Source organism: Phacochoerus africanus, chromosome 1, assembly GCF_016906955.1.
Source record: "Phacochoerus africanus isolate WHEZ1 chromosome 1, ROS_Pafr_v1, whole genome shotgun sequence".
Classification (NCBI taxonomy): Eukaryota; Metazoa; Chordata; class Mammalia; order Artiodactyla; family Suidae; genus Phacochoerus; species Phacochoerus africanus.
Window position 1 is genome coordinate 30,945,481 of NC_062544.1, and position 23,756 is coordinate 30,969,236.

Consider the following 23,756-nt stretch of genomic DNA (forward strand, 5'->3'; position numbering starts at 1 on the left):
ATACTCTACTAAAGAGGAGTTGGGCAGATTGTCTGAATCCAACAAGGCAGAAATTCTGGCAAATAGTGGCAAGATGTAGTGAGAATGCTTCCTCAAGGCATCTCAAATCCAGCTTTTTTATGGGGGGAATATGTGAAAAACACTAAGTCTTCTGACCTCTTGGATTTTAATCTGAGTTAAAAAAACAAAACTTTTTCTATTGCCTGCATTCCATCCCTTTCTTTTTCTTGTATTTATTTTTGTCTCTGCCTTTCATTTCAGAACTTTCCTTAAATGTCTGGTGAGACTTGGCTCTCCATTCAGACATATTTAAGAATTAGACACCGAAAAACAGATTGAAAGCTCTGTTGTGATGGAGGAATTTGTGGACAGGTGGGCATCGGCATAGTTCAATAGAGCACTGAGACAGCTTTTGTATCAACAGCTTTTCTGATGTCTTGATTGGGTGAAATAAACATGGTTCCTGGTATTCTGGAACCTGGAACAGGTTATAGGGGTGGAGGTGGGAGGTCCCATTGTTCATTATTCCTAACTCTGATTAGTCTTTATTTTCATTTTGTGCCTCATCCTTGCCCTCTACCATGCCTGGAGTCCTCAAGTTTAGGGTCTTTATGATTCAGTTATATAGAGAATAAACCTCCCATGTTCCTAAGGTGAGACAAGAAAGAGTAGTCCTCTGGCTCCACAGGTAGGACAGTGTACCAATGTTCTTTTCAACCAGTTCTTCTCTTGTCAGTGCCACTCTGCCATCTCTGCCTTTTTCCGTACCTCCAATTCCTGAGCCCTTCCTGGGCTCTATGGAGAAACTCAGCTTGCTTCAGTTTGGCATTATGCCCTTCAATTTCAAGTTTCTCTGCTTTTCTAAGCCAGTTTCCACTTAATCTGCTTTCTGACTCCACGAATTTATTAACATTTCTTATCTGCTGTAGTGTCTTCCCAGCTGTCTTTGTGGTTGTGAATTTATACCTTAAAAAATTTCCTTTACAGTCACTTTCAAGGGATTTCTGAAAAGAGAAGAGAGAAAAATATGTCTAACAGGTTGAACCAGAATTTTTTTTTTTTTTGGTCTTTTTAGGGCCACACCCACGGCACATGAAGTTTCCCTTGCTAGGGGTCGAATTGAAGCTGTAGCTGCCTGCCTACACCACAGCTCATGGCAACTCTGGATTCTTAACCCACTGATTGAGGCCGGGGATGGAACCTACATCCTCATGGATACTAGTCAGATTTTTTTTTCAGCTGAGCCACGACAGGAGCTCCCAGAATTTTTGATTCTACTTTTTAATGTTTTTTGTTTGTTTGTTTATTTGCTTTTTAGGGCCACATCCGAGGCATATGGAGGTTCCCAGGCTAGAGGTCGAATCAGGAGCTACAGCTGCCGGCCACAGGAACGCAGGATCCAAGCTTCGTGACCTACACCACAGCTCACAGCAATGCCAGATCCTTGACCACTGAGCAAGGTCAGGCATTGAACCTGTAACCCCATGGTTCCTGGTTGGATTTGTTTCCACTGCGCCATGACAGGAACTCCCACAATGGGAAATCCTGATTCTTTTTAAAAGTAGCTGTTAGATGATATACTGGACATGGTTTTACTTTAAATTTCGAGTAAGAAAGAATTTCAGTGTTTGTAATTTTGAGTCGGTAAATTAGCAACCAGGATTTAATATTTTAAAAATTAAATTTAGGTTTAATTCCAGTGATATCTTAGGAGTTGGTATCATGATTTTGTTATAGCCCATGGCAAATTACATGAAATTGATCCAAATAAACTCCATATAATTGTTCATTTTTTTATATTATGAAAATTCTTCACAAAATTAATTTATAAATGGATCAGCAGCTTTCATAGAACAAAGACATTCTGTCCAGAAATATTAATATTCTAAACACATCGTTAAAGTAAAATTTACAGATTAAATATATATGCATATTGGAGTTAACGCTGTGGCGCAACGGGATTGGCGCATCTCTGGAGTGCTGGGACACACGTTCAATCCCCTGCCCAGCACAATGGGTTGAGGATCTGGCATTGCCACAGCTGCAGTGTGGTTTGCTCGCATCTGATCCCTGGCCTGGGAACTCCGTATGCTGTGGGGCAGCCAAAAAAGAAAAAAATATAGATATATGTGCATGTCTTTGAAAATGAATCATCCCTTGAGACAAAAAGTGGGAATGTCTTTTCCTAACTTTAATTTCTGCCAGAAATTTTGAGCTTATAATATCCAATCCCAGAGAATTCCACCTAGCCATGGAGATTTTCTGCTACAAAGATATTTATTCATAAATTTGAAAGCAATAAAAGATATTCTCATGAAGTTTTCTCATGGGGCTCTGAAGTTACATGTAGGCTGGGCTGGCTCCTTTTTACCCCCCTTTCTCTGCGTTTTTAGTTCAATTTTCAACTCCGTCTCTCAGCTATTACTTTTGTCCTTAGTGTTCGCTGTTGTTCTTCCTTTAAGAGTCACTAGATTGGCAGTTTGTCAAAAGATCAATTTGTGATTCCGTATGTTATGCTTTTCCTAGCACTTCTGTCAGGGAAGGTTTAAAGAATTCTAAAATGAGGGCTGTCTCTTCTCTAGTTGGCCTGGAGTGGAAGTGGTAATTTGGATTTGCTTTGCTTATACTGGTAATGATTGTACAGTCAGAGAAATGCATTTTAAGGCATGCAAGCTCTGCCTGCATTTCACAGGACTTGTATTGCCTATGGGGGTAAACATGTTTCATGGTCCCTAAGGACTGAACAGAAGGAAAGCTTTCTAATCTTGGAATTGGATTTTTTTCTGAGGGGATACATATTTACATAAATTAGAAAGAAAAACCATTAGGGAATTTTTTTTTGAAGAATGCATAAGCTGGTAAGACCTCTAAAAAATCGAAACAAAGGAATATTTTAATAATAGTTGTGAATAAGCTATTAATTCTTATCTCTTAGCACCTTTCCCTTTTCCTCATTAACCCTTTTCTTCCTATGCTGGTCAGTAATATCTTTGCTCAGATAATTTCTGTATTTGTGTTTCTTCCTCAGAAGAATATCCCAGTACTATGTGGAATACATACTTACATTGTTATAAATGGATATGATATTGGAATTTGGATTGCTGAGGAGGCAGGATGCCATCACGTTGTTTTGATGACTTACCATGTTTCTAGTTTTAAGATATTTATTTCAAAGGATTATTTATTATAAAGTATCACACATCTTCTTTTTCCTCTTACTTCAAGATCTAAGTGGATAAGAAGTTCCCATTGTGGCACAGTGGGTTGGGCCTCTGCAGAGGCGCAAATTCAACCCTGGCCCAGGAACTTCCATATGCCATGGTGTGGTTATAAAATCTAAGTGGATGAAATAAAGACCCATCTTATGATATGTATATATATATTTGTGTGTGTGTGTGTATGTATGTATATATATAGTTATTATTTTTTACTGAGCTATGTCTATGGAACTGTCTTTTATAGGAAACTATAGTACTCTGTACAACAGAATCTGAAGGAGAAAGGCTCAGAAGTGAAAAAAAACAAGGTGAAAATATCTCTAAGTCGTATAGGTCAATTTTAGCTAGAGAAAGTACATCTTTAGTAGTTAAGCTAATGGCAATCTTTCAATTTAAAAGAAAGGAGAAATGTGAGCAGTTGACTCAAGGCAGTATTATAGAAGTCATAGAGATGGACAGGGCTAGGAAAGAAGCAATCATCCCTGGCCGGGAGATTATCTGAAGATGAGAGAGTTCAATTTATTTGGATAGAAGTTGTGTTACTTTAGATTTGGGGGTTGGGGAAGAAGGCAACCAAACCAGATTTTGACCACTTAAGGCAAAAAGAAAAAAGAATATTTCCCAAATAGAAGTTGAAGAACCTACTTTAGGGGTAAAAATACAGCTTGTCTATGGACCAGCAATGTTAGAGTCTCTGCCTCTTGTGTATAGAGCCATTTGTCCTATGGGGGACACAACTGCCCAATATACCCAAGATTTACATCTTATGGCTTCAAGCATCAGGGGCCAACTCTCCATCTTTTTTTCTATCTAACATCCAAATTCCTGGGGGTGGGCCTTATTGGCCTTGACTGAGTGAGGTGCTCAGTGTGGACTACAAGTGATTAGCTGTGGCTGGAAGGAAGGGTCAGATTGCAGCAGGGCTGCCCTGCTGTGGCTTTGCTGTAGTGGGAAGAAAAAAAGAGGGAAGAACAGTTTCTAGAATAAGAAAAGGGGCTAGGGAGACTACCTCAGAGTTTTCCACTGGAGAAGTATGTCTCCAAATCATTTGATTCATGGGATTTAGCTAGAAGAGATGATTTGATGATTGAGCACAGAAATCCCATGAAGCTACCAATATATTCTGGTAAAATAGCAGTACCAGAAGCTTTACCAAGGTTTATTTTAACTGCTTGGATATAAAAAGGATAGTTTATTAATATTGATTTTATACATTTTCCCTTAATAAGTTGTTTTGGAATTGCTGCTGGAAGGCATTGATAAATCTGATGCAGTTGCCTCATTTTATAGAGGAAGGATCTAAAAGGATAAGTAACTTGACCAAGGTCAAGTGGTAAATAAGTGAAGACATCTGCACTGAAATCCAACTGTTACTTTTTATCTAATGCTGATTTTCTTGTTTGTTTGTTTGTTTTTTAGGGCCGCTCTTATGGCTAATGGAAATTCCCAGGCTAGGGGTCAAATCGAAGCTGCAGCTGCTGGCCCACACCATAACGATGCCAGATCTGAACCACGTCTACAACCTACACTGCAGCTTGTGGCAACACTGGAGACTTAACTTACTTAGTGGGGCCAGGAACTGAACCAGTGTCCCCTCAGCCACATGGGAACTCCTAGTGCTAATATTTTGATCTTATTATTTACTTAGAAATAGTTTATATTTTGCTAAAAAATATTTAAGGATGATAGGTTCTTATTTACACAATCTCTGAATAAAACCATGTATAAATCCCTGGTCTCACTGTGCCCAGTGGCAGCAAGTCTTAACAGCAGGGCAGAACTTTAGCTCAGAAATGGATAATTGTCAATTCTACACATTGCTCTCTCCTGAATGAAAGGCCACTTCTGCCCAGAGATGACTTGCAAATAGATCTACAGGGAAAGCCAGGATTTAGGAAGCAGATTTAGATTCTGTTAGCTCTAAGATAGTTCTGTAATGCTAGATCAGGGTATATTGCAATTTAATATGGCAGTGTTGATGTGGTCAGTAAGGATTTGAAAGCTGAAATACAAGTTATGGCCCCATGCATAAAGGCAAACATGTAAGCAAATAACAAGACAATTCCTGATTACTACCATGAAGAGAATAAAATAGGGGATGCAATAATGAGTAATGGGAGGCTACTCGAGATTAGGGAATCTGGAGTTCCCATCGTGGCTCAGTGGTATCATGGCTCAGTGGCAATGAACCCAAATAGGATCCATGAGGATGCAGGTTCAATTCCTGGCCTTGCTGAGTAGGTTAAGGATCTGGCATTACCATGAGCTGTGGTGTAGGTCCCAGATGTGGCTTTGTCCAGCATGGCCCTAAAAATACAAAACAAAACAAAACAAACCCCAAAAAACCAAGCTTAGGGAATCAGTGAAATTTTCTGAGTTAATCAGTGATTCAATCAAAAGAAAACTACTGGGAGTTCCTGCTGAGGTGCAGTGAGGTAAAAATTTGACTGCCAGCTGCTGGGGTTGCTGCAGAGGTGCGGTTTGGATCCTTGGCCTGTGCAGTGGGTTAAAGGATATTGCCTTGCAGCTGTGGCTTGGATTAAATTCCTGGCCCTGGAACTTCCATGTGCTGTTGGTGTGGCAATAGGGGGAAAAAAAAACTATCAAAGTAAAACCCACAGAGTTCTCTGTTGGCTCAGCAGGTTAGTGATCTGGCATTGTCACTTTTGAGGCTCTGGTTACTGCTGAGGCACAGGTTTGATCCCCGGCCTGGGAGCTTCTGCATGCCATAGGTGTGGCCAAAAACAATAAATAAATTTAAAAATAAAAATAAAAGCTACATATCAGTAATTTCAATAATAAAATCATATGGTCATATCAATAAAAGCCCAAAATGATATCCAGTTTTAAACACCTTAAAAGTGGGATATAGGGGAATTCACATCGTGGCGCAGTGGAAACGAATCCAATTAGGAACCACGAGGTTGTGGGTTTGATCCCTGGCCTCTCTCAGCGGGTTAAGGATCTGGTGTTGCCATGAGCTGTGGTGTAGGTTGCAGGCGTGGCTCAGATCTGGCATTGCTGTGGCTCTGATGTAGGCTGGAGGGCTACAGCTCCAATTAGACCCCTAGCCTGGGAACCTTCATATGCCATGGATGTGGCCCTAAACAAGACAAAAAGACAAGGAAAAAGAAAAGAAAAATCGTAAAACTTTGAAAGAGGCTATGGAAAAATAAGCACACAGACATTGCTATTGTTGGTATAAATTCTTTTTTTTTTTTCTTCAAATTTATTTTTTTTGTCTTTTTTTTTTTTTTTTTTTGCTATTTCTCGGGCCGCTCCCGCGGCATATGGAGGTTCCCAGGCTAGGGGTCTAATCGGAGCTGTAGCTGCCAGCCTATGCCAGAGCCACAGCAACTCGGGATCCGAGCCGCGTCTGTGACCTACACCACAGCTCACGGCAACGCCGGATCGTTAACCCACTGAGCAAGGGCAGGGATCGAACCCGCAACCCCATGGTTCCCAGTCAGATTCGTCAACCACTGCGCCACGACGGGAACTCCGTTGGTATAAATTCTTAAATCTCAAATTCTCAATTTAATTCTTAGCAAGTGACTTAGCATTAAATATTGGGAGAAAAAAATATAAATGCCCTTTTGCAGGTGAAGATTCATCCTAAGAAAATTTCGCTGTTAATATTAATCCCCACCTAGAATGCTTACTTCATATCAGGCACTTTTCTGAATGCTTGACATATATTAACTCATTTAATCTTTTTTTTTTTGTCTTTTTGCCATTTCTTGGGCCGCTCCCGCGGCGTATGGAGGTTCCCAGGCTAGGGGTCTAATCAGAGCTGTAGCCGCCAGCCTACGCCAGAGCCACAGCAACGCGGGATCCGAGCCGCGTCTGCAACCTACACCACAGCTCAGGACAATGCCGGATCGTTAACCCACTGAGCAAGGGCAGGGACGGAACCCGCAACCTCATGGTTCCCAGTTGGATTCATTAACCACTGCGCCACGACGGGAACTCCTCATTTAATCTTAATTGCAGTTTTATGAATAGGTACTTTATTTATTTATTCATTTATTCATTTGCCACACCTGTGGTATATGCATGTTCTTGGGCCAGGGATCAAACCCAAGCCACAGCTGGGACCTACACCACAGCTGCAGCAGTGCCAGATCCTTAACCCACTGTGCAGGGCCAGGGATTGACTCTGTCTTTGCAGAGACAGAGCTGCTGCAGAGACAGTGCCAGATCCTTAACCTGCTGTGCCACAGCAGTAACTCCAGAAATAGGTAATTTTAGTACCCTCATTTTACAGATGAGGAAACTGAGGGATGCCAAGTTTAAGTAAATTGCTTAAGATCGGAGTCTGCCTCCCCATGGCGCAGTGGGTTAAGGATCTGACTGCAGTGGCTCAGGTCTCTGTGGAGCTGAAGGTTTGATCGTTGGCTGGGCCCAGTGGACTAAAAGGTCTAGCATTGCTGCAGTTGTAGCATTGGTCACAGATGTGGCTTGGATTCAGTCCCTGGCCCAGGAATTTCCATATGCCGCACGTGTAGCCATAAAAAATTAAAAAAAAAATAGGCGTTCCCATTGTGGCTCAGTGGGTAACTAATCTTACTAGCATCCACGAAGACTCAGGTTCCATCCCTGGCCTTGCTGAGTGGGTTAAGGATCCGGAATTGCTGTGAGCTGTGTAGTTCTCAGACTTGGCTCAGATTCTGCGTTGCTGTCACTGTGGCATAGGCCAGCAGCTAGAGCTTCAGTTTGACCCCTAGCCTGGGAAACTCTATATTCCACAGTGCAGCCCTAAAAAGCAAATAATAATAACAATAATAATAATAATAAAATAAAAATATATAAATTACATAAGATCACATGGCCAATGGCAGAGCTGAGATTTGAATGATTAAGTATATTATAGTACATTCATTAAATAGATAATTAATTATTCAGGTTATTTAGAACTTTTCTTGGTGCAGAGCACCAACTTCACAAAAGTATTACTTGTCCTTTTGCGTCTCTGTGTCCATATATCTTTGAGCCATTCATAAAGATCAGGAGGCCTTGCCCCAATTGAGTTCTCTTTTATTATTTTCTGCTGCAGCAGCCTGTGGCTCCATATATTATGGCATCAGATGGACTGAGTGGCTAAAGTGAAAATTCTTTAGGAGTATAAATTATCATTTTCCCTGGATACTTTAGCCACATTTAAAGAACTCATACATTTCTTTGACCTCATATTCTCACCCTTGTTACCTCACCCAAGAGAAATAAAGTTGTTTCTTACTATAAATATATTAACATAATTATTAAGATATTTCTTACCTTAAAGGGCAATGAAGATCTAAATAGAGTATTGTATTGGAAATGATGCAAAAGAGTTTCAAACTATTTAAAATAATTTTATTTACAGAAAGCAAAACAAGAAACAAAGTATTTTAGCATGTCTCTTCATATTTTTCCTATTAATTTTAAAAATAATACATCCCATTTATTAGATGTCTACCATGTGCCAGAAACTATGCTAAGCTCTCTATTTAATTTATTGCTTTTGATCCTCTCGATAGCCGTAAGAGTAGGTATTATTTATTATCACCATGTCACAGATAAGAACACTGAAACTCGGAGAAGTTATGTAACTTGCCCCAGGTCATACAATCCATGAAAGAAAGAGCTAGGACCTAAAACCAGATCTGTCTGAATCCAGATATCAAGCTGTTAATCGTATTGATACTATCTTTTCTTCTCTTCTTTTCCAAAAATAAATTTAGATTTACTTTCCCTAGTCTTTAGTTCTAAGATGAAGTTCTAACTCTGTGGTTACAAATAACATTATAACCAATTGCCTTGGAAATGAAGAGGGTATCATAAATTAAAACCAGATGTGGATTAGAATATTAAATATGAAAAAAGGTGAAGTTATGATTTTTTTTGACCAGAACATTTCTGTATGATGAAATATAGATGAAAAATCAATTAAGGGAATGTAAAAGTGGAATATGGAATACTCTCTCAGCAAATTTACATATATATGTTTTACAGATGTATTTACTAAAAAGGAATATTGTTTACAATTAATGTTAATGCCAATAGGGAATGAAATTATCTAAATATGTATTGATTTCAATTGCAACTCTTTTTCCAGAGGTATCTTTTTCCCCTTTGTTTGCAGGCTCAACCATATAAGGTACAACCTTACACTAAAAAAATCTCACTTGTACCAAAGACATTGTATCTAACCCAAAGGCTGACACCTGTTTAAGAGTGGTCAGTTTTACCATTTTTGATACTATGAATAACTTCCAATAGTTCTCTTTCTTCCTTGGAACCTGAGATTTAAGAAAGTTCTTACGAATGTAGAAGATTGATTATTCTGACGCCATGAAACAAATAGCCACCATAACTGATTTTAAACCTGTCCTGTCATATGACTTACCTGATAAGCACACTTTAACAAACCAACCGCTTTTGTCAGTCTCTCGCTTCTGAAAGTCAGCCTGTCAGGGAGAGAGACTTACTTCAGTAGCATGCTCCTGAGACCAACAGTAGTCTCACTTGAGTAACCATACTTCTGCAGAGGATGCCAACCCAGTTATACTCTGAGTTCAGTACCTGAATGCCATACTTCCCTAAATCCTTATATAGTTAGTATAAGATTGGCAATGGGTTCTGCTAAAAAAGACTGTGTCTAACCGACATCTCTTACTATAATAAACAATAAATTTGCTTTGTCTTTTTATTTCAGATGTTGCGTGATAGTTGAATTTATTTTGTTATTCTAGGATTTGTAAACAAATATGTCTGTGTTTAAGCCTAGGTCTTTGTATAGAGCAATTAGACTTTTTGGTTTAGATGTGTTCACTAAATAGGTGCATAAAATCATTATACCTTTTGTTTTGAGGTATGCCATTTGAGAAATTTTTTTCACCGTTAACCTGCTTGGTCTCCTGCTGCTTGCCTTGCTTTTGCTGCTGTTTGCCTGCATGTACACAGTCTTCTTTCCTGTGTTTTTGCTTTGTTCTTGGTTGTTTTGTTTCTTTTGAATGTGTAAGTGGGTATTCCATAGGGAACCGATGGGTGCATAAGCCCAGTAGGTTTTCAATTCAGCGCAAGCCAGACTTGAGGGCTAATGGTTGGAGATCTGTTGTTAGACCAGCAGTCAATTTGTGAGGAAAAAAAAAAAAAGAGTTTGTCAAACTTTATCTAGAATCTCCTATAAAATCTTTTTTATAGGAGTACACTCTTTCTTGTTAATTTGTTCACTTTGTTTTGTCCATACTCAAGCATCAAGCGTCAGGTTGTTGAGTGAGTGGCCCCTTCCTAGTTAGTCTCTGCTTTGTTGGAGAACCCAAATACCTTTCAAAAGCCCACACTATAGACTGACTGAAGTGCCTGTCTTTCTTGTGTGTCATGGGTTTGCCTATGCCAAAATCTCATCCTCTTCCTGGAAGAGCTTCTATTTCCTTTAAAAAGCATTGCACTTTTCTTGGTAAACAGAAAACTTTTTGACTTAAAATATTAATGTCGTATTTGACATGTGCAGATCTTTAAATTAGTATAATTAAGGAGAACTTTAAAAATATTAGGAGACAAAATACCAAATAATTAATAGTCAGCTTCTTTGTCATGATAAGAGCTCAAAAAAGTTCAACTCAAGACAGTCTCTCTCAAAGACTTTGTAACTTTTTGAAACCTATTCACTTTGCATTTCTCTCTTGTTTTCTACTCAGTTTTACTAGACTTTCTAAATGAGCTATTCTTTTCTCAGGGTTTTCTCAGAGGAAGAACAATTATACTATAAAATTTCAAGGCCAAAAGATTGAATTAAAATTCTTATCTAGAGCCAAATTAAGGGGCATAATTAAGGATTTTCCTAAATTTGCAATACAGGCAGAAATTTTTAAACTAAATTTAATATTTTGTTACACAGTTTATTTCCTCCATTACCTATCTGTACCAATCAGCTTACCATTGCATATCTATACCAACTAGTTTAGCTAATGCTTAGCCAGGGAAAATGCTTAATAAGCTGAAAGATAGTAAAGAAAAGATTTAAATCACCCAGTTATATAAACTTAAGAAGTTTGTTTTAAGAGGGCAATAAAAACTTAAAAATTGACTAAAATGAGACAATTTCAGAAACAGTTATTTTAAAGGAAAAATTGTAAAATAGTTCAAATTGTAAACAAAACAAAAATGAAAAATATACTTCAGGAAATATTCTAGAAGCTGAAGTAAACACCCAACAATGTAGAGATGTTATAAATGGGATCAAATCTGAACTAAGGAATTTAATAATAAAAAAGAAAGTGAAATGTAAAATTACCCATCTAGAAAATATTCAACATGTAGCTAGATATTGCCAGAGCCTTAGGAAGTAAAAAAGCTGAAACTCATTGGTGTTTGGCTTACTGGTTAAAAAAAATACCAAAAAAAAGAGAGCCTCTTTCTACACAATGGGAGCCTGTGGATTGGAATACCTGTAGATACTGCAAACACAAAGGCAACTGAAAGAATCAATGTTCTGTACTGGCTAAGAAAAAGAAGGACAGTTATCGAAAATGTGTCCCCAGTGATGCTGCTCTAAGGGTGACATTAAGTCCCAGTACTTCCCTTTTCTTCTTAATTCTCAAAGGGACTAATACAGCTTTTTGTTGCTCTGGAGTCACTATATCTACCTTTAATCTCCTTACGATAAGACATTAGATCCCTGAGAATAAAATTTTAAAGTTGTTTGAAATCTAAGAAAGACTACAATAAGAAAAGAAAGAGAGAAATTTTAACTGGAAGTAAAAATGACTGGCTGTGCCAGATGGTAAAAGAAGATAATAAAAGACAAATTTGAGGGTATGTAGTAAGTTATGGGAGACGTGAGGAAAAACAAAGTTTATTTGCCTTGGTTTACTGGATGCACTAAAATGGTGAAAATTTCTAAGAATTCTAAGACCTTTGCCAAGTTCCAACCTGTAATTGATACTCAGGAATCATTATCAGAAAGCCATTCCTTTCTTCTTTGTGACACAATTTCTACAACTTTAATAAGTAGGGATTTACTTTGCAAATGGAACCGCCAGATAAAATGTATCGCACAAGGATTCCTTTTTTTTTTTTGTCTTTTTGCCTTTTCTTGGGCCGCTCCCTCGGCATATGGAGGTTCCCAGGCTAGGGGGCTAATCGGAGATGGAGCCACCAGCCTAAGCCAGAGCCACAGCAACGCAGGATCCGAGCTGCGTCTGTGACCTACACCACAGCTCACGGCAACGCCGGATCGTTAACCCACTGAGCAAGGGCAGGGACAGAACCCGCAACCTCATGGTTCCTAGTCGGATTCGTTAACCACGGCGCCACGATGGGAACTCCGAGGATTATTTTTTAAAGTCTCAGAAAATTTCTCTGGCACAATAAACTTATAGCTGATATGGTTAATAATATACCTAGATTATGTATGGTTTAGGAAATCACTGAAGAAATAGCTATGGTCCCAGAATCCCAACAGGCAAAAGATTCCATGGACATAGCCAGATTAATTAAAACAGAGGCCATAAAAGTCTTCCTGGATTATATAAATGTTTCCTTTTTTTGTACATACATGAGAAAGATAGACCATGGGTTTATAGGTCTTGACTCACTGACGTGGTACACACTTAAGACCTATTGCTTGTTACAAAGCCAGCCCCTTAATTCAGTAGCCAATGCTTAGCTTAGTTGCCTCAGAACAATTATGGACCTCAACTAAATATGTTAAAACATCTTCAGATCTTGTACTATGATTACCTTTAAACCTGGTGTTATATATGATAAACTCCTTATGGGTAGTTAAAAACACTCATCATATTTACACTAGTCAATAAGTTAGAAGTACTGATATTTTCTTCATCTCATATTATTATCTATTGGTGAAACACTCTTATTCCAGCAGCTGTATAACACTTACCCAATAGATAATTATCTGATTGTGTTTCAGAAATTTGTTGTCTAGAACAGAATTTTTGGACTCTCAATACCAGCTGCTGACTTCATATTCTTTGTTGCTCCAATACTAAATGCTGACAGTGTTATTTGTTGATGGGTTTTATATTAGTTGTGACAAAGAATGTACGGCTTGAAAAGCCGAAAATATTTAATATCTAGCTTTTTACAGAGAAAGTTTGCTAACTTTTGGCCTAAATAATTATCATCATAACTTTATAATTCAGCTCTTCCAAACTATTTTTAATTCAACTATTTAAATGAATGATGTAAGAGTGTACTGCTCTAACTTTACCAGTAATGATACTCTTTGCATACAATATATAAATTAAAAAAGTCCTTACATCAGAGAAGCTGCAAAATGAAAACAGTAATGTTTTGTCACACAATACTTAGAGATAACATATTTGCAGCTCTGTCAAAGTCAAATTATCTTAAGAACAGCTTTTTGCTCTTTTTTCTATGAAGAAATTAGGTTCTTCAGTTTTATATTAGTTGTCACAACTAATATAAAACTGAAGAACCTAATTTCTTCTAATCCAGAACCAAGGTAATTATTCTGTTGAATTATTAGTTAGGGTAGGATTCTTGTGGTAGCCAATGTCCAAGATGGTCCCTAATAATAATTTTCACTTCTTGGTATTCATGCCCTTATAAAATACCTTGTACATTGTACCCCTCCTACATTGTATCAGGGTTGGTCTGTGTGACCCACAGAATATGGCAAAAATATGGAGTTCCCTTTGTGACTCAGTGGTAACAAACCCAACTAATATCCATAAGGATATGGGTTCCATCCCTGGCCTTGCTCAGTGGGTTAAGGATCTGGTTTTGCAGTGAGTTGTGGTATAGGTCACAGTTGCAGCTTGAATCTGGCATTGCTGTGGCTATGGTGTAGGCTGGCAGCTGCAGCTCCAATTTGACCCCTAGCCTGGGAACTTTCATATTGCCGTGGGTGGGGCCCTTAAAAAAAAAAAAGAATATGGCAATAGTGAGGGCAATAAATATGGCATTGTAATTTCTGCCTTGCTCTCTCTAATGTCATTCACTCCAGGGGAAGTTAGCTGCCGTGATGTGAGCAACGCTATGGAGAGAGGGGCCCCTGTAGCAAAGGATTGAGACACCCTGCCAATGCCAGTAAGAAACCAAGGGCTCCAGTCAACAGTCATGTGAATGAGTCTTTGGGGAGCAGATCCTCCACTCTATTCAAGTCTTCAGCAAACTGCAGCCATGGCTGACATCCTGACTGCAACCTCAAGAGGCACACTGAACCTGTTTCCAGATTCTTGACCCTCAGAAACAATGTTAGATACTAAATGTTCTAGTTTTCAAGCTACCTGCCAAGTTTCAGATAATTTGTTCTAGAACAATAGATAACTAGTATAATTCCCCAGCATCCTAAATGGGCTTGTACTCTTTTCAAAGAGTACAAAAGTATAAAACCTTTAACGTGGGAGTTCCAGTCGCGGCGAAGCAGAAATGAATCCGACTAGGAAACATGAGGTTGCGGGTTTGATCCCTGGACTCACTCAGTGGGTTAAGGATCCAGCGTTGCCGTGAGCTGTGGTGTGGGTCGCAGATGCAGCTCAGATCTGGCGTTGCTGTGGCTCTGGCGTAGGCCAGCAGCAACAGCTCTGATTAGACCCCTAGCCTGGGAATCTCCATATGCCGTGGGTGCGGCCCTAAAAGGACAGAAGACAAAATAAATAAATAAATAAAACCCTTAATGTGGAGAGAATCCTGAGAGTAATGATCCTATCCATAGGAGTTAAACTACTGAAGGCATTTATGAAAAATATGTTTCATTATTTTGGCTGACATAGTAAATAGTACAGCTCAAATTCTGGGGCACAACCAACAGGTTTAAATTCCTTAAACTAAGTAGTTATGGATAATAGAATGGACTTGAATTTTCTTTTGGTGATCCAGGGAAGGTTTTGAACCACTGCTAACACTATATGTTATACCTAAATTCTACAATGAGTTGGAATAATCCATATCTAAGCTAAAGGAAAGGCAACCTAACCATCTAAAATCTTTGAGACTTTTTTCACGATCAGAGCTAGGAAATTTGGGATCATGGCATTGAAATGTTCTCCAGTCCCTTCCATTTATACTTTACTTGTCTCACTATTGTTAAATGTGTATTTTTCAGAGTCTTAAATACTTTAGTGCAGCCACTGTCCTTATTGATGATTGAAAAAATGATAGATAATAAAACAGAATAAAATCATGTTGATAGACATGTAAACTGAAAATAAAATTTCCATTGATGAAACCTCACCTTCAAGGAAAATCAGCAACAGTGGTAAAGATCTATCTGCATAATCCTTGAAGGTCTCTCCTAAAGCTTTAGTTGAATGACAACCAAAAGGAAGGACTGAAAATAAAGTAGTTCCTATAAACTTAGAAAAAGATTGATTTTTGCTATAGCAAAGGTAAGAAGTAGTCACAAAAACCAGTTTTAAACCCATTCAATCAAGAATAACTTGCTTCAGTAAACCCCTCGTGAAATCAGCCTATCAGGTTTAGACTCACTCCAATAAACACACCTCTGAGTGCCAACTAATCAACAGCAGTCTCACCTGAGTAACCATGGACTACAGATGATGTCAACCCACTTACACACCTGAAAATCTGACAACGGGTACTCCATGTTCCCACCAAAGAAAGACCCTTTATAAGGTAAAGAGTTTGCTCTGCTTAGAGAGACTGTGCCTGACCAGCAATATATTCAGCTTTGTCTTTTTATTTCACATGTTGAGTGGTCCCAACGTCCTTCGGCAAACTCTCCAATTCCTTTATCGTTCATTAAACCTTTGCCCATTTAATAGTACTAACAGTGGAAATGACGATGATGATGGTGGTGTAACCTCTGCTTACTGTATACCATGCACTGTGCGAAGGGCTTTGCGTTATTATCTCAGTAATGGAGGACTGCCAGCAATATTTGGCTGCCAGCACTTTTTAGATTTTCAGGTAGCACTCAGACCTGAAGAAGTTATTGGCCCTGACTTACTCGGCTTGCCAGTCATTTGCTTTTTTGCTTTCACATCCCCTTCTCACCCTTTCCCTGTTCTGCTCAATATCACAGAAAGCAAACTTATGCAGACTGAGTTTTCCATGCTCTTCTGTCATTTGGCTTAAAGCTCAGTTCTGCTAATGGGAATCTGTGGTGAAAGATGAAAGAAAGGCAGGAAGGGAGGAAAGGAGAAGGCAGAGTATCTCTTTCAGCAATAGCTGTATTTCCTTCCATTGCACCCTCCCCTTTGAATGGGCCTTCCTTGGTGGTCATCACTCACATTATTCTATTTGAAATACCTAGGGCTCTTTCTGACTTTCTAAATCAATCAGAAAGAACTGGTGGTGGAACTGGTAATAGGTAGATTTGAGAGACTTGAGATTTAGTCCCAAGTCTGCCTCTAAATTACTTATGAGCTTGAAACAATCACAGTTTGGTGCCTCAGTTTTGCTGTCAATGCAAGGGAATTATTCAGCTTTAAGGTGAATACCGCTACCTCACCTAAGATCTTGTGTAATGCTGGGCTTGCAGAATTCGCTGAACATTTTTAAGAGTCATAACTTTCCCTTCTCCCATGTAACAGCTTTAAGGGACTTGATTACATCTATAAATATAGCTGTTCTCTTAACCAGGTGAAACATAAAAAATACCCTTTTTTGTGAACAGGACAAGCTATATAATTTGAGGGGCCTGAGCCAGTGCAAAATGAAAAAAGCAGGGGACAAATGCCATTTAAAAGTATTACAATAAAGCTTTTCCTTCAAAAATATTTTGTGACTTATAAAATACATCAGAGGTGATAGGGATGTACAAGTAACAATATAACGAACAAAGTGCAAAAAATGTTTTTAGTGCCATAATTATTTTATTTTATTTTATTATTTTTAGGGCTGCGCCCACGGCATATGGAGATTCCCAGGCTAGGGGTCTAATTGAAGCCACAGCTGCCGGCCTACGCCGGAGCCACAGCAACACCAGATCCGAGCTCCATCTGCAACCTACACCACAGCTCACGGCAACGCTGGATCTTTCACCCACTGAGCAAGGCCAGGGGTCAAACCCACAACCTCATGATTCCTAGCTGGATTTGTTTCTGCTGATTTGTTACTGCTTTATCAATGTGATGTCTTGATTAATCATAATTTTGTGGCTTTCTTTTATGCAAATTCATTTAATAGGTCATTAAAATGTATACCTTTAGCAATTTTTTCTTTCTTTATTTTTTTTTTGGTGTGGGGGAGCACATCTACAGCACATAGAAGTTCCCAGGCTTCCAGGCTAGGGCTTGAATCAGAGCTGCAGCTCCCGGCCTACACCGCAGCCACAGCAATGCCTGATCTAAGCTGTGTCTGCAGCCTACATGGCAGCTCATGGAAATGCTGTATCCTTAAACCCATGGAGTGAGGCCAGGGATTGAGCCCTCATCCTCATGGATACTAGTCAGATTCTTAACCCGCTCAACCGTGGTAGAAGCTCCCAGCAATTTTATTTTCAATTGATACAATTGAAAGAGACATTAGTTGCTCTTGGGAAATAAAGATTGGAAATAATTTTTGATAATTTTAAATTTTGACAAGGGTCTTTCTGCTGATGCAGTTGTTGGAGCTGCTTAGAGTATTTTATAGGCTGTGGCAACATTTGGGATACATTTCTGATAAATTATTTTGAAATAAAAATTTTAGTGCATGTAGAGTTAATGAATTTCATGGAACAATTTTTCTAAAAATGTTTCATTCTTTATACAAGTCAGTTTTGTATAAGTTGAAATTTAAAATGTAAATTTATACGATGGCATTTTAATGTTTCCTCTGACATTTCCTGTAAGTTGTGGAGGTTGTACAGGAAACCAAATGCGGGAGTTCCTGCTATGGCACAGTGTGTTAAGAATCCAGCTGCAGCGGCTTGGGTCACTGTGGAGGCACAGGTTCAATCCCCAGCCTGGCACAGTTGGATTTGGAGTTGCTGCAGCTGCAGTGTAGGTCACAACTGTGCCTTGGATTCAATTTCTGGCCTGGAAACTTCCATATACCATGGGTGTGGCTATAAAAAAAAAAAAAAGGGAAGAAACCAAATGTGGCTTTATGATTTGTATAAAATTTAAAGCACTAGTTTAATCATTCTATCAACACATATTCAACTACAAGGAAGAAAAAAATTTTTAATTATTCTTCTTATTAATGACTGGTTCATCTGAAGCCTCATAGTTAAGTAGTATACCTTTCTGTCAAATGCCATGATCTTTAAATTTAGTTTCTATTTCTAAGTCTGTGGCTATGTGCTTTGCAATATTTAAACTTTTTTTTAATAACCTGAGATTCTAAACTATTTAAAAGACAGTAATGACCCATGTCATGCTTTCTTGCATTGTTCATGTGTACTGTTTTATTTTGTAGTATTTTCTGAAAAAGTTTACTGCCTGTGTTTTGGCAGATCCTGTCCCAGCCTCAGGCGAGAGTGAATATTTGTGAAGATGCCACAGTCAGGCTCTAGGGACTGATGGGCAAGAGCCTCCTTCCATTCCTCCCAGTGTGCCTGTGTGCAGAAACTTTGCTTTCTCACATGGCTGTGGCTGCTGCTGCCATGGCTGCTGATTTTGTACTGCAATTGCCTAGGTCCTGACCTGGCAGCCTTGTATGGGAAAATATAATACTTTTGTGTGCCTAAGTCTTGAAAAATTGAGCAAAATATTGCAGAAGCAGAGCCCAGGATGCGGATCTTTATAAAATATTTGCTAGTACTAATAAGTCTAAAATCACAGGATCCAGACCCAGGGCTACTGGTGCCAGTGGAAAACCTTAGCAAACTAAGGGGCCCACAGAAATGAGCACAATTGTTTCCATGATGTTCTAATGAAAAAATTTGTTATAGGTGACTGAGAATCTTCAGGAAGTAATGATGCATGAAGATTGGTCTGTTTGGAAGCAAACCTATCCAAAGGTGCGTTTTTGGATAAGTAGAGATAAGTAAGTTTATGTTGACCTAAATGTGTACTTCCTCCAGACTGTGGTGTTATTTATCTTGAAATATTTGATTCCATTGAAGAAATGGGAGTTTATTTGTATGCATGCATGCCATTCTAGTACTTCTTTTTATGAGTTTTATTTTTTCCATTATAGTTTATTTACAGTGTTCTGTCAATTTCTACTATACAACAGAGTGACCCAGTCATACATATATATACATATTCTTTTTCTCACGTTATCCTCCATCATGTTCCACCATAAGTGACTAGATATAGTTCCCTGTGCTATACGGCAGGATCTCATTGCTTATCCACCCCAAATGCAATAGTTTGCATCTATTAACCAAAAACTCCCAGTCCATCCCACTCCTTCCCCTCCCCATTCTAGTACTACGTGAAGATTCTACAATATTCATTCATCTTAGGAGTGAAAAATATTGTAGTACTTTTCACAGTGGTACATTAAAAAACTTTTTGTTATGGAAAATTTCAAATATTTACAAAAGTAGAGAGAATGGTATAATGAACCTCTCCTTATGTACCCATTTCCAATAATTTTATGACTCAGTTTTATCTGTATCTCTACCCACTTACCTCAGTCCTGGATTTCTTTGAAACAAATCCCAGACATCATATCATTTTATCTGCAAATATTTCAATATGTATCTTTAAAGGATTAGGCACCATTATTTCACCTAAAATTTAACATTAATAATTATTAGCATTATAAAAATTATAGTTATTATTTACATTTCTCTGTCTATGATATGTGGCTTTGGGGTAAGAATTCAACAGATAGAGAGGAAGGAAGAAAGGACAACCCAGAAAGGAAAGGATAAGTGATTAGCAAGAGTGATGTGTGTTTATGGGACTTATTTGGTCATGGCTGTTCTCATATAAATCAGTTTGAAAACCAGGACTGGGACCAAAACAATTCAGCCTGTTTAGAAATGCTTGATGATTTGGCAGAACCAACCAGTATGGTCTAAGTGGAACGCTTTTAAACAAGGAGAACATATTTCCTCTCATAGAATTGCATTATTTAGAGTTAGCAATTATTTCTTCTAAACCAAGGCTGTCTGTGAAAAAGGCAAAAGAGAGCCCTTTTAAAAATCTTGTTATTTCACAAAAATCTCAGTTGCTCTTTTCACAGCCCTAAAAGTGGAATTGTCGTATAAAATGGGGAAAAATTGTTCTCAGTTGTTCTAAATGGTTGTAAGGCACCATCCATTATAGAGCTGCTTTTATTTTTGCTGTGTGACTTGTCAGGTTTGGGAGGGAATAAAATATGTTCATGTATACTGCGGTAAGAGAAAGATATTTCTGTGTTTGATCGGACTTGAGATGCCGTTGACTGTACCATTATGTACCATTAAGAAAGGGGAAAAAAACCTGTTGACCAAACTGTGACACGATATAAAATTCATTCCAATTTCAGAGATGTTAAAATGTAAAAATGAGTGTGCATTTTAGAATCTATGGTGTAAGGCATTTATTAAGCACCTTTTACATACCAAGTTCTGCTCTCAATCCTTGAACAAACATTATCTCAATTAATTCTTATAAAAACCTAGTGACATGAGTATCCCTGACACCATTTTATAGATGAGAGAAATGAAGCCCAGAGAAGCTAAAAATGTTGGCTAAAGATCAGAGAGTTAGCAAGTGGAACTCTTCTCAAACCATTCTCAAACTTGTGTTCTTAATCTGTGGCTCTCCAGTCAAGCTATGCCTTGATAAATTGTGACATTCTTGGGTACTTGCAGCAGGTGGCCTATTTTCAGCTTGGATACTTTTCATTCATGGCAGACTGTTACAGGATCTTCATGGTAAGGCAAAGTCTCATCTCACCCTAACTCATGGGCTTGGCCATGAGGTACACTGAGATTTCATGCGCTAGGGGAGGAAGTAAAGGAAGGGCAAAGTTGGCATGGACCCAAAGGATTTAGCTGCTGGCCAACAGGCAACATCCAAAAGGCCGAAGCAAATAATTTAGAACTGACGTAGGATTCCTTGCCAAAATGAATCCTCTAATGGATAGAGCAGCATGGCAGGGGTTTCTGGCTGGGGGCAAAATTCAAAATCCAATAAGAGGCCGTGTATGAGTTCAAGATGGCTTGTTTGCTTGTCTTAGATTTCAAGGAACAGATTCAACCACCTGCAGTTAGTGGGCTCAACTTAGGGCAGGCCTCTAACCCCAGCAGAGAAATCGTTGGCTAGGAAAACCTAGCTAGAACTTCAGTTTTATTACCTGGACAGAATGTTAGAAGCACAGGGAACTATAGCTCAATGGGTTCTGTGGACCCTTAGGACTTGAGAGCAGGTTTACCAGACACTAACCTCCAATAGCGTATCAGCTCCATAAGTCAGCTCTCACTTTCACTCTTGACTGGCCAGGGTCCAGACTGCTTGGGTGGTCCCAGGGGCTGAGAATGAACTAGAAGGCTGGAGAAGGAAGGCCCTCAGATTTTTCACTTAGAAACCAGTTGGAGCTAGATAGATAGCATTGGGATGCAGGTTGGATAATCCTGTTCTTGCTACTTTTCTTCTTATGCTTTCTTAGCCTTCCTTTTTGTGTTTAAGTTCCATTCAGGCTGTTATTAGTTGTGTGGCCATAGGACAAGCCACTTAACCTCTGTTGTCTTCTGTTTATTTTATAGGGAAATAGATATATCTAATTCATACATTGGTTGTGAGGATTAAAAAAGACTAATTGATTACAAAGTTGGTTTCAATACAAGTTAGTTCCTCTTCCTTCCACTCTCAGGCCATGTATTAAATACCAGTTATACAATAATCTCCCCTCCTACCTTAATAAGATGGTAATAATTTATGTATAGTTTCCTAAAAGTTGTTCTATTAATTACTGTATTATCTCAGCTGATTTTCCCAAAATCCATTGAAGTAGCTTGCGAAATATCTTTTTTTTTTCTTTTGTCTTTTTGCCTTTTCTAGGGCCGATCTTGCAGCGTATGGAGGTTCCCAGGCTAGGGGTCCAATCAGAGCTGTACCCGCCGGCCTAGCCAGAGCCACAGCAATGCCAGATCCGAGCCGCGTCTGCAACCTACACCACAGCTCATGGCAACGCCAGATCCCCAACCCACTAAGCAAGGGCAGGGATCGAACACGCAACCTCATGGTTCTAGTCGGATTCGTTAACCACTGCGCCACGATGGGAACTCCGCGAAATATTATCTTTAAAATTTCAATTAAATAGTAACATTTAACAGTAACAGTTTTTTTTTTTTTAATTCCCTATTGCAGAAAGAAAAATCTTAACATCAATGGGAAAGTCTAAACTTGTCTAAACTTGCTTGCTTAAAGCAGAGGAGAGATGTTAGGGAATAGATGATTGAAAACAGTCTGAATTTTACCCTGGATACTATGATACTAGGAATGTAAGAGTCACTGAACTTTTAAATTATTGCTTGAGTAATATAAATAAAAATCTTTTGGGGTGTGCATTTGAATACCAAATGGTTCTTGACTATTCAAAAAGTGGTTGTCTTGGTTTCTAGATAGGGTCTTTAGCTTATATGTCTAACACCCCTGAAAGCGTTTCTGGCCAAGGGGCATTATGTTCAATAGTAATAGAAAGCTAAAATGCCTTTTAATAAGACAGTTCTTTATTGCTTTTAAAATGCTCTTGGCTATTTCCCTTCTAACCTACTGAAGCATACACTTTGGTAAAAGGAAAGTATACCTAACACATAATCTGGTTGAGAACTCTGAGGGAATGAGATACTTTACAGGGAGACATTTGTCTTTAGGGTGAGAATTCTCGTTGTGAGGATGGACCACTTGGAGGAATCCTTTTAGTCATATATTTGTAAGGCGAACACTTATCCATTTTTATCAGGGAAGCTCATAAAGTAGGATAATAACTCCAAATGCAAAAGATTTAAAATAACATAATGTAATGTTTAGTAATGTTTGTTTAATAATGTAAATGTAGTATATTAACAAGTTAATGAAAAAAATTCCCCAGATCTGGATTTAGACTGTCCTTTGCCTGAAAATGATGTGTTCATGGAGTTAGGTGTATTTTTTCCCAAGAAGTATGCATACATACAGATCTGGGAACTGCAGCAGGAAGGTCGTGCAGGCCTGAATTTCCTTTCACCTCAAGGCCAAGGGAGATCTGTGATATGGACGTAGATAAGTTTGAAGCATCACTAGATGGACTGGATTATTGGTATCCTACACAGGAATGAAGATGGCATAACTTTGCTTTGGGGTAGTGTCTGAGGACTCATATGATTGTCTCAGGTGTCTTTGAGATGAGGGCTCATCTCAAAGGATATGTGTGCTCATGCACATGCCGTCCTGAGGTGGGAAAGAGAAGGGTCCTCGTCTGGGGAGAGGTTTTCCTTTTTCCTTTGGGGGCAAAGAGGGAATTGAGCTTGGACTCTGGAACGTGGAAGTGTTTGAGGATTCCTGTGGATGGGGTGCAGCTGCCTCCTACCCCTTTCAGGAAAAGACTGTGGAAGCTAGAAGGAGACAGTCAGCTTGTGTTTGCGCTGTGACTCCCAGAGTAACCACCTTTAGTCATAGAAGGTAGTGGGCTACCTTCTTGGTGTATTACTGTTCTCCCCAATCTCTCAGTGAAGCCTTATTTAAAGGGACAGCTACT

The 23,756-nt window shown here is 38.8% G+C and overlaps 1 protein-coding gene across 1 annotated transcript in view; it reads left to right on the plus strand.

The window, feature by feature from the left end:
- Positions 1 to 23,756, plus strand: part of ZNF366 (zinc finger protein 366) — a 343,082-nt gene that overhangs the window by 10,500 nt on the left and 308,826 nt on the right. Inside the window, exon 2 of the mRNA XM_047792838.1 lies at positions 19,030 to 19,098. The gene's annotated coding sequence lies outside the window, so the exon portion shown is untranslated. The remainder of the gene's footprint in view (positions 1 to 19,029; positions 19,099 to 23,756) is intronic.